This window comes from Camellia sinensis, chromosome 15 (genome assembly GCF_055761805.1).
Source record: "Camellia sinensis isolate YWXY chromosome 15, ASM5576180v1, whole genome shotgun sequence".
NCBI lineage: Eukaryota > Viridiplantae > Streptophyta > Magnoliopsida > Ericales > Theaceae > Camellia > Camellia sinensis.
In genome coordinates, this window is record NC_138975.1 from 24,815,880 (window position 1) to 24,827,726 (window position 11,847).

Consider the following 11,847-nt stretch of genomic DNA (forward strand, 5'->3'; position numbering starts at 1 on the left):
GACCAAAAAGGCCAATATTTACATATGAAGAATAGAATTATAAATACTATAAAAGTATTGTGTGTATTTATTCCACAGCCCCTCGTCTAAGTCTCTCCAAAAGTTATTTCTAAATTGCATTGTTTCCTGAAAATTGGTAAACAACTATAAGCACATGGCAGAGTAAGAAATATTATACTGAGAGCACAATTACCATGGAAATCAGTTGACATATAACACAGAAATCATATAAAGTAATCATAACAACTATACAGAACAAAGCAGAAAAAATGTATGGACTCAAGAGGTGGCTCATACGAACTCTAGAGGTGGCTCACACCATAGTGTAGCACTTAGTTAAGTACAACACTTTGCTCCACACTAGAAACAAAACATAACAGAACAGATGTATGGACTTAAGAGGCGGCTCGTATGAACTCTAGAGATGGTTCACACGATAGTGTAGCACTTAGCTCCGTACAGCATTTTGATCCACACCAGAATTCAGAGGGTTAATGGATCCATAACAGACAGAAGGTCACAAAGTGACTAATCAGATAGTCAATGGTTATTTAAGTCCCCTAAGGCATGGGACCTCCATGGTGGTACTTATAAAATAATTACTCAAAACATATTTTAATAAACAGTTATATCCATGGGTTTTCCTTATTATATAAAATAAAGTTCATAAATTAAAAATGCTAATATAATTTATAAAACACAAATTGCATATGGTAACTCAAAACATACGTAAAATATATTATAATGACCCAATGTATAATATAACTCACCTTAATATCAATTTCTAATTTTCGTCTGAGCTCCCTCCATACTCTTCTTTTACTACACCTTGTTAAGTTTCCTTTGTGTTCACAGGTCTAGTATTTATACAGAACCAGTCGTACTCAGCAAGGAATTCTACCTTATCTTCATTCATTATCCTTATCTCAAGTTATTCTTATCCTAACAAATACTTATCTTGAAGCTTAATTAATTACTTTAGCCTAATTACACATTGGCCCAAATAATATCATAATTATATATTATCTTTTTGATAGGACACTATGACCCTCTAATTAATTTTTTTTTTTAGCACATATAACTATTAAATTAAACATATTATATATATATATATATATATTGACCTTAATTAATCATAAATAAAATTATATTTTTATTATATTTTTCTCGTTTATAATTAAATAATACTAAAATAAAATTTAAGGGACAACTTAAATTTTTGGGTTGTTACAATCTTCCCTCCTTTTAAAAATTTCGTCCTCAAAATTGACATACGTTTAGGCTATCTGCTGCGCACTATGATAAATATACGTATATTACAAATAAATTGATGATTAGTAACCGTCTTATAAAAAAAAATTATTATTAACTCATTTCCTCTTAAAACTTTACCAAGAATTCCAATTTGAAACTACACCAGTTGAATGTGATTCTAATCGAATTTTCAGAGTCATTCACAAAGTGTGATTTTCTTAAGATTCACTATTTTAAATTACTTATTACTGAGTAAAATATAAATAACATGAGTTGTCAAATTCTTACACTAATCAGTCACTTAACACATCCTCACAGCACATTACATACACTACCGTTATTTATTTATTTATTCTTATTTTTTTTTCATGTACATAAAATTATATATTTAGTGACAAATAACTCGTTTTTAATTACAAAATTTAATGAAATACCATATTTATATATATATATATATATATATAATATGAATATTGCTACACAAATATTTAATTTAACTACAACCTATAATCTAACTCAACGTTTTCTCCATCCTATTTGTATATGTGTCTTATGCTCCAATGCTTTTATAAAAATAATTTTAAAAGCCTTGGCTCTGATACCACTTGTCACGACTCGCTCCCCGTACTCAAGGGTTAAGTATCGTGATGGCCAGTAACTGAAGTTACCTCCAGCTAATTCTTAAACAAATTACTAAACGCGAGCGGAAAAATATTTCAGTGTGGGTACCAAAATAATCATTAGAGCTTCTATGTTTATAACAAAATTTATTGACCAAAAAGGTCGATATTTACATATGAATAATAGAATTATAAATACTATAAAAGTGTTGTGCGTGTTTATTCCACAGCCCCATATCTAAGACTCTCCAAAAACTATTTCTGAATTACATTGTTTTCTGAAAATTCGTAAACAGTTATAAGCACATGGCAGAGTGAGAAATATTACACTGAGAGTATAATTACATGGAAACCAGTTGACATATAATACAGAAATCATATAAAGTAATCATAACTATACATAACATAACAGAAAAAAATATATGGACTTAAGAGGTAGCTCGTACGAACTCAAGAGGTGACTCGTACGAATTCTAGAGGTGGCTCCCACCATAGTGTAGCACTTAGTTCCATACAGCACTTTGCTCCACACCAGAAACAAAACAAAACAGAACAGATGTATGGACTCAAAAGGTGGCTCATACGAACTCTAGAGGTGGCTCACACGATAGTGTAGCACTTAGCTCCGTACAGCATTTTGCTCCACACCAAAATTCAGAGGGTCAGTGGATCCATAACAGACAGAGGGTCACAAAGTGACTAATCAGATATTCAATGGTCATTTAAGTCCCCCAAGGCATGGGACCTCCGTGGTGATACTTATAAAATAATTACTCAAAACACATTTTAATAAACAGTTATATCCATAGGTTTTCCTTATTATATAAAATATAGTTCATAAATTAAAAATGCTAATATAATTTATAAAACACAAATTGCGTATGGTAACTCAAAACATACATAAAATATATTATGGTGACTCAAAATATAATATAACTCACCTTAATATCAATTCTTAATTTTTGTATGAGCTCCCTCCATACTCTTCCTTTACTACACCTTGTTGAGTTTCCTTTGTGTTCACAGGTCTAGTATTTATACAAAACCAGTCATGCTCAGCAAGGAATTCTACCTTATCTTCATTTATTATCCTTATCTCAAGTTATTCTTATCCTAACAAATACCTATCTTGCAGCTCAATTAATTACTTTAGCCTAATTACACATTGGCCCAAATAATATCATAATTATATATTATCTTTTTGATAGGACACTATGACCCTCTAATTAAATTATTTTTTTTAGCACATATAACTATTAAATTAAACATATTATATATATATATATATTGACCTTAATTAATCGTAAATAAAATTATATTTTTATTATATTTTTCTCGTTTATAATTAAATAATACTAAAATAAAATTTAAGGGACAACTTAAATTTTCAGGTTGTTACATTAATTCTCAATGGTGAACTTGACCTTGTAAAAGAATAAGAAAAATTTTAAGTGTACAATTTTTTTTAGATAGGGAAGGGCCAAAAGACCAAGCTACAAATCACCTAATGCTTCCATCAGAATAATTGAACGAATAGAAGTAGGAACATCCTCCATCCAAATCTTGGGGCGTCCTGTTGTACCTCCATCCTAGCTAGACAATGCGCATCACTATTCCTGAATGATGTCCATATGTAAGTATACAAAATTTGATCACAGAATTAGACATAATTTTTTCTCATGAGATGAAATCTACTAAATATGTAAATTTGTCCATATAAAATAATTGTATTTAATTTTATTATAAATTTTGTATACCTAGAAAAACTGAATGTATAATAAGATATTCATTGAACAAGTTGAGTAATACCAAAGACTAGTATGAACTACAAAGTCTTACACGTTAGGTGGCTGTAGACACCCCATTTTTAACCGCCAGCAAGACTTGGACGCTTTGTCCTCAGAGATTGTGATTCAAATTCTCAACGAAGGAACGTAAACTCGCGCTCTAAAACCAATTCAAAACCTTTCACATTTATACTATTCTTACCCCAAAAATTCATTTTTGACCATTGTGCCACCCTACACTGAGTTTAAAACAGTGGAACGGATGAGAGCATTGGGAGCCGGCCGTACCACATTAGGAACCGGCCGTAGCTATTGGGAGCCGGCCGACTCTCGATAGCGAGAGACACTGTTCTGGGCGGGAATGGGCTATCTGTCCATTTTTGAAGATATTTATGATCTATTTTGCTCAAATTCTATAAATACGAGCATATATCTCAGTATTAGAGGTTGAAAAAATTTCAAAGAAGCAAAAACATAGTTAAGAGCCCTTTCTTCTTGTACAAGCTATCTTTGAGATATTTGATCATCCTTCTACTATATCCATACACCATAGTCAACCTTAGAGAAAAGCCTTAGAACCTTTGTTGAGCTTTGTGAATCATAATTCAAGCTTGCGAGTGTGCTTGGGCCAAGTTTGATTCGCAAACAAGAGCTTACCTTCTTCAAGAAGTATAAGCTTACCACCTTTCCCTTGCTTTCATTTATGCCTTTCTCTATCTCTTTCTAGTGTTTTTGTATTACTTTGATCCTATTTTAAGTGTTAGAACTTGGGTTTGAATGGCTACCAAAGGGTAGAGATAGTTAACACCCTTTCTTGCTCTCAACTTCATAGTTCACACCCTTGTTTTACACTCTTTTATTTGCCTTTTAAACTGATTTTCAGAGTTTAAAAAAGGCTAAAAAAACATGGTTTGAGATCTCAAAAATGGAGAGGTTAGCCACATCTCCTTACTTTTGTTCACTAGCTTTGTTTTGCTTTGCCTTGCCTTGTTCTTTCCTACCTTTTTTTTTTTTTATGCTCTTAACATGATTTTTGGCCACTGTTTTAGCATATTAGGGACTGTTTTAGGGTTGTCCAACTTTATTTAATTAGTGTATGCTTTGAACATCTAGCTTGTTATGTTGCGAGTCTTCATATCTAGTTAGTTGTATTGTGCCACCTATGCTTTAATAATTTTTCTTTGGTTCATTTTCATATCAAGAATCTCATTCTAAATAATCAATCTTGCATAAGTCATTTTTGCCACCTCCCTCTTTTCTTTCTTTTTGTTTTGTTTTGAGAGTCACTTCAATCGATCGACGGTTATTCAAAGCATGAGAAAGAAACCTACACTCAATGGCTTAACCTCTACGAAGGTTTATTGTCAAGGCATAGGCTCTCTTTCATGCCAAGAATCACTTCTCGTTTGACGTTTCTTCTCATTTAGTGCACTTAAACATTACTTTGGACAAATTGATTAAAGAATGGTAAAGACTAATGAAATTAGCTTAAACGAACTAAACCGACATAAAGAAAATGTTTAGAGTTGGTTGGATACGGAAGACGTTATGCCGAGTCCATCTCTCCGGGAATTGTCATGTATCAATCCATGATATGTTGATAAGACTTGGTGCGCGTCTACTTTCCTCTTTAAGCCTTCATGATAAGAGGGAAGGGTGATTTTCCATTACATTTATTAATTTTGTCCAAACGTGTTGGGTATCATCAAGCCATCAACTTGTGCTAATTTATGGCCTCGAATGCGAATTTGCTCTTCTCTTGGGTTTCACATAACAGAGAGGGGCAGAAGGGACAAATAAGGCCTAGAAATGCTCTGTCTGCACTATTCTCACCTCAGAGCACAAAACATTTTTTGGCATAAAATTTAGTGTCGGTCGACACTTTTTTGGCTCGGCCGGATCTCATTTGAAGCTGGCTGGCTTCCAATGTTTGGTAAAACATGGTAAAACAGAGACTGTTGGCAAAAACAGAGAGCAGTGGCTAAAGGTGAGGTAGAGCAGTCTGAGCAAAGAGAGCAACTTCTGGGCACTGTGTATACGATCATTGTGTCTCATGGTTGCCTAGATTACTATTCTCATTAGTATTGTTGTAATTGTTGTAATAATTCTTATTGTTAATAATTATTAAAATATCCTTGTGCAATTATGGTTGTTTATTAGAAATACCCTTGTTGTAATAACTTAGATATCTAATTAGTAGTTAGCTAGTTCAATTCAATTATTCGGATTTGTAATATTTAGTTTAATTCGGACATTTGAACACTTATTCGGACCCTCTTGCACGAGGGCAAACTTGTAATAATGGTGTATGTTTTCCAACCCCACTTCTTTCTCCCTTTTATTTACCCGCTTATAATGGTAGTATCATATTTACTTAGCATTTCCATGTTTGCATACACTCGTCTCATGTACATTTAGGTTCGGCTCATCATACGGACCAATGTCAATTTCAACTTCATTATTTGAAAACGTGATTTATCACATGTCTTGAATTGGATCATATATCATGCTCATAGCTGAGCCTATAAAATTTGCATAAATGTGTGCGTTGTATTAGTCACATTGCATTGTTTAGAAACATGCATATTTTCTAGTCATTTTTCTTTATTTGGCTTGCCTTTACTAGGTGAGCACTTATTGTTTTAGCATATCACATCGTATGTTTGTGTTGCCATATCAAGCATGCTTTCTATGAGGCTAATTGCTTAACTGATATACTTGTTTGAATGCCGATAGATGAAGGCTAATTGCTAAAATTGAAATAAGTTAATTAGTGTACATACAAGCTCACCTTTTCAAGTGACGAGTATTAACAATAATTTTCAAACAAACATGAAATCAAAGCTTTTCAATTTTTTGCAAATTAGTCTATACTTGTGTGCATCACGCAATAATGTTAGCCAATAATTAGAACAAAAGCATATAATGTAAATAAAAATCACATCATGATTTGTAGTGGCCGATCTTTGATCGGGCGAGTGAGGCGCTCAATTCATAACCTCCCCTTTCATACCTAAGTTCTCGAGCTAAGATACTTTGGTAATGACGGACTAATGGCCTTTGACACAAGTCACGAGTTTCCTAAATTTCTCAAAAAAAATATTTAAGTGGCAACTCTGAAATTTGACAAAACAGTCTATTTTTGGCATTTGATTCAAACGTCGATTTTCCAAAAAGAATTACCGAATTTGGACTTTTTTTGTATTTTCACTGTTTCACATTGCACTCGCGAGATCAGATTCAGAACTACAGGAGTCTGAACTATAGGGCTGATCGTATCTGAAAGGAGCACAAAAAGCAAGCTACAATGGCACATGATTTTACTTACAACAAGGGCAATGTGTGGTAGAGTATACCTGATGTTGGTGTCTGAATATGGAAATGCTCTCTATATGTCTTATCTTTCTCATTTTTGTATGGTATAGAAGATTGTTGTAGATTTCTTCTTTAACTTTTCAGTTATAGACACAAAACAATTGAAAAAATTACAGTGATACCTCCAAATGTTTGAATCGATTACATATTACCCTTGAAATTTTAGAAATTTTATTGTCTCCCTTAAGAACTTCTTGTGTTGTGCTTAATGTCTAATCTTTTATACAATTGGCTTTAAATCCAAATAAAAGAGGGTTGTGTATCAAGTAATCTGATAGTTAATACGTAAATATTTTCATCAAATCCCTCATGAACTTGAATGCTAATATGAAAAAGAATTCATATACTCAATCCCCATTTGATTGAGACACATAACTATTAGTTTGATTTAGTTCGATTATGTCTTCCCTAAGACTTAGAGTTGCAATATAATTTTTCTCATTTGTTAGTCAACCATATAGTAAACTAACAAAAAAATGATTAGTGTCGCAACTCAATTATCAAATCAAATTGAATCGTGTTTTACTAGTTTAATCTAATTTGATACTAAAATTTTCATGATTTAATTTAATTTCTAATATCATGAAACTGTCAGCAATGATTCAATTCTCTTACTCATAAACTAAACTAATTCGAAAGATTCATTTCGAGGTTGATATTAGTTGATTGAAACTTTAAATAAAAAAAGTCAATTTGAATGACGATTTCACTTGTAAACCCAACCGACCCATAAACCTATGTAAGTCTCAATCACATCATACCCATGGATGCCTTTGATTAGAATAGGAATGGCAACGGCACCCGCAGGATGTGTTTTTTGTCCTCCATCCCCATTTCCTAATTTGCTGGGACGGGACCGAGTGGGGGATATCGGGGACGGGACGGGGACAGGGACGAGGAATAATTTGTCTTATTCAAAAGGGACAATAAAAGCTAACTAAATTTTTTTAATTAATATAAAACATAAAATTAAAATTTTTTGTAAAAATAAATTATAAAAGACGATCATATTACAACCTTATTTAATAAAATAAATTGAGGGGGTGTTTGGGGTTGACTTTTTTATATAGTTTTTTTTTTTTTTCATATTTAGCACACATTTTTTTTATATATTTTTTGAAAAAATTTATATTTTTGGATTTTACTTGACTGGATGGACGAACATTTAAAAAAAAAATTATTTTTTTTAAAAATTTATTTTATTTATTTATTTTTACTTTTGTTTGTTGTGAACATTTTTTTTCATTTTGTTTAGTTTTTAAATTCATCCGCACAAGGTTGACTTGAAAAGTACAAAAAAAATTAATCACCACGTTTGTGTCTAATTTTTTGAAAACACTTTTTAGAAAATTTTACTTTTTTCTTTTCTATAGTTTTTTGTTTTAACTAAATTTTTTTAATATTTTAAGTAATTTTTTTTTTAATTTTTAGACACACCTAATATAAATATAATTAAAAAGTATAATTTTCGTGAAAAAAAATCTTTAAAAAATTCACTAAATACCAAAAATATCAAAAAAAATGAAAATTTAGTATATTTCTATGTATTTATTAATTTTTTAAAATATTTTTTCACAAATATTTTACTTTTGTAGATACGTCTAAGTAAGGTACATCTAAAAAAGTAAAAAAATGGATAAATTTTTTAAAATATTTACTAAAAACATAAAAACATGAAAAATAAAAAAACTCAGTTTTAATAAAATTAAAACCAAACACACTGAATATATAACTTGGAAAAAAGACAAAAAAAATTGAGACACAATAAGTTTGGGAAGAAAAATTATTAAAAAAATCAAAATTCAAAAGTCACTTAAAAGCTAAAAAATAAAAAGTTATTAAAACAATAAGTTAAACACACTAGTTACTTATGTTTTTTCATACAACTTAAAATTATTTATAAACATACTAATTTTTTTCACCTCATAAAAAATTCAAAATCAAAAAGTCATTAAAAAAATCAAATTTGAGACAAAGTCTTAATTTTATTTTTTTCAAAAAACTCAACTTCTAAATAAAATAAGGCAACCAATATCTTAGCAAGTCTAAATAAAAAATTGAAAAATGTAGAGTTATTGTTGTCAATTGGATTTAAATTATATATAGTTATAAATGTAATGTATTTAATATAGGGTTGGATTTTTCTCATGTTGGCGTCTCAACATGAGATAACTTAAGGGGCCCGTAAGTCTTATTACAAGTTTCATTTTAATGATCTAAACTGTTCATTTTGTAGAGTCCTCAATGTGTATCATCCATGAAAAAATTTAGGTCATTCAGACAATCACAATATTTTCATTTATCGCATTTGTCTCTAAAAAAATAAGTGGTTTATTTCAAAATTTTATTTGTCTTTTTTGGAGACAAATGTGATAAAATGAAAAAGTTACAATTATTAGATTGAACTAATTTTTTTCATGAATAATATACATTTAAAGGGTGTTTGTTTGGAGGGATTAAGGGGGACTAAACACTGTTTGGACTTGAATCCATTAGAGAGGAATGTCCATCGTTTGGTGCAATTTTAGTCCACCGGACATAGAATCTGACCGGACTCCATATCTCTCATATGAGGGACTAAATAATCCTGGGAGGGGGGGGTATGATTATTTCCAAGGAATTGGTATCTTATGGGACTAATGTGTGAAATGTCCATTTTACTCTCATGCTATTATTTAGTAGACAATTGGAAAAAGGGTAAAATAGTCTTTGAACATTTGTAAATTATAAATTTAATTTAATTAAAAATTATGGCCTTAAAACTTAAATTTTTTTAGTGTTGTTAAATTAAATGATAAAAAATTAAAAATTAAAAAATATATATAAATTAAATTTTTTTAGTGTTGTTATTACATTTTTGAGAAAATTATTTATAAGTCCCATTAGGAGAACTTATTTAATGTGAAGTCCTGCGTAATTTCTTATAGAGTTCTAAGTCCTATTTAGATAGGAATGTATTCCACAAGGTCCTATGAGTTGTGAATAAATGGTATTAATATATTATCCTATAATGGCAAAACCATATATAAGATATTGAATATTATCATAGATCATATTCATATGAATGTGAATTTGAATTTCAAAATATAAGAACAAGTAACATTTTCACATTCAATTTAAAAAATAAAAACCTAGTAAGTTTGCGAAATATAACATGACACGTACATAAACATTGAATACAATAACGTCACAACACAAATTCAAAGAAAAAATACAACTGAATGTAACAAATACAAAACGTGACAACATTACAAATGTGAGTTAACATTATAACCTAAATGTAACGTCATTGGAGGCTAATAAAAGTGTGTCAATGTATGGATGTACCATTTTACAATGCGAATGTGTTTCTTTGCATCTGAATATCGCATCTGATATTATGTAGGGGTCATATTACTTTTCACAAACTTAATGGTTCTTAATTTTTTTAATTGAATGTAAAAATGTTATTGGTTTATGAAAAATGGTACTTCCATATATTGACACATTTTCAATAGCCTCCAATGACGTTACATTTAGGTTGTAATGTTAACCCACATCTGCAATGTTGTCATGTTTTGTGCGTGTTACGTTCGGTTGTATTTGTCTTTGAATTTGTGTTGTGACGTTGTTGTATTAAGTGTTTATATACATATCACGTTACGTTTCGCAAATTTAATGGGTTTTTAATTTTTTTAATTCAATGTGAAAATGTTGCTAGTTTATGAAAAATGGTACATCCATACATTGACATACTTTCATTAGCCTCCAATGATGTTACATTTAGGTTGTAATGTTAACCCACATCTATAATGTTGTCATGTTTTGTGCGTGTTACGTTTGGTTGTATTTTTTCTTTGAATTTGTGTTGTAACGTTGTTGTATTCAATGTTTACGTACGTGTCACGTTACGTTTCACAAACTTAATAGGTTTTTTATTTTTTAAATTGAATGTGAAAATGTTGCTCGTTCGTGTATCTTGAAATTCAAATTCACATTCATATAAATATTATCTATGATAACCTTCAATTTCCTATATATGATTTTGCCATTATTTATGATATTAACAAATAATATTGAGGGTAAATGTGTATTTTGAAATTTAAATTCACATTCATATAGATATGATTTATGGTAACATTCAATTTCCTATATATGGCTTTGCCATTATTTATTATATTAACAACTAATATTGAGGGTAAATATGTCAACAAACTTCCCACAGAACTTATGGGAATATAAGTTTTTTAGTAGGACCATATGTAGCATAAGTCTCTCTAATAGGACTTATAAATAATTTTTCTCTACATTTTTCCCTAGTCTTTTGAACATTTATAAATTATAAATTACAAATTTAAAATTATATATGTAATAAAAATATAAATTATAAATTATAAATTTAATTTAATTAATAATAATAAATTATAAATTATAGCTTTATAAATTAAAATTTTTTATTGTTGTTAAATTATAAATTACAAATTTAAAAATATATATTAAATAAAAAAATATAAAATATAAATTATAAATTACAAGGTTAAAATAGTCTTTTGAACATTTATCTTTATTCAATCCATCCAATCAAATATTGGATTCAATAAAATAGTTCAATTCAGACATTCAATCTCGTGACTAAACAAATATATGATACAAATCTAGTCCAACCAAAAAGTCCGAGGACAATATATCACAGGACTAACAATACGTTAGATTACAATCCCTTTTATCCAGTCTGTCCAAACAAATTAGGCCCTTACAAATTGAACGATTCGAATTATCGAAATAGAACCCATAATTAACCTTATATATCCCTTAAGTTCTGTCATGTTGAT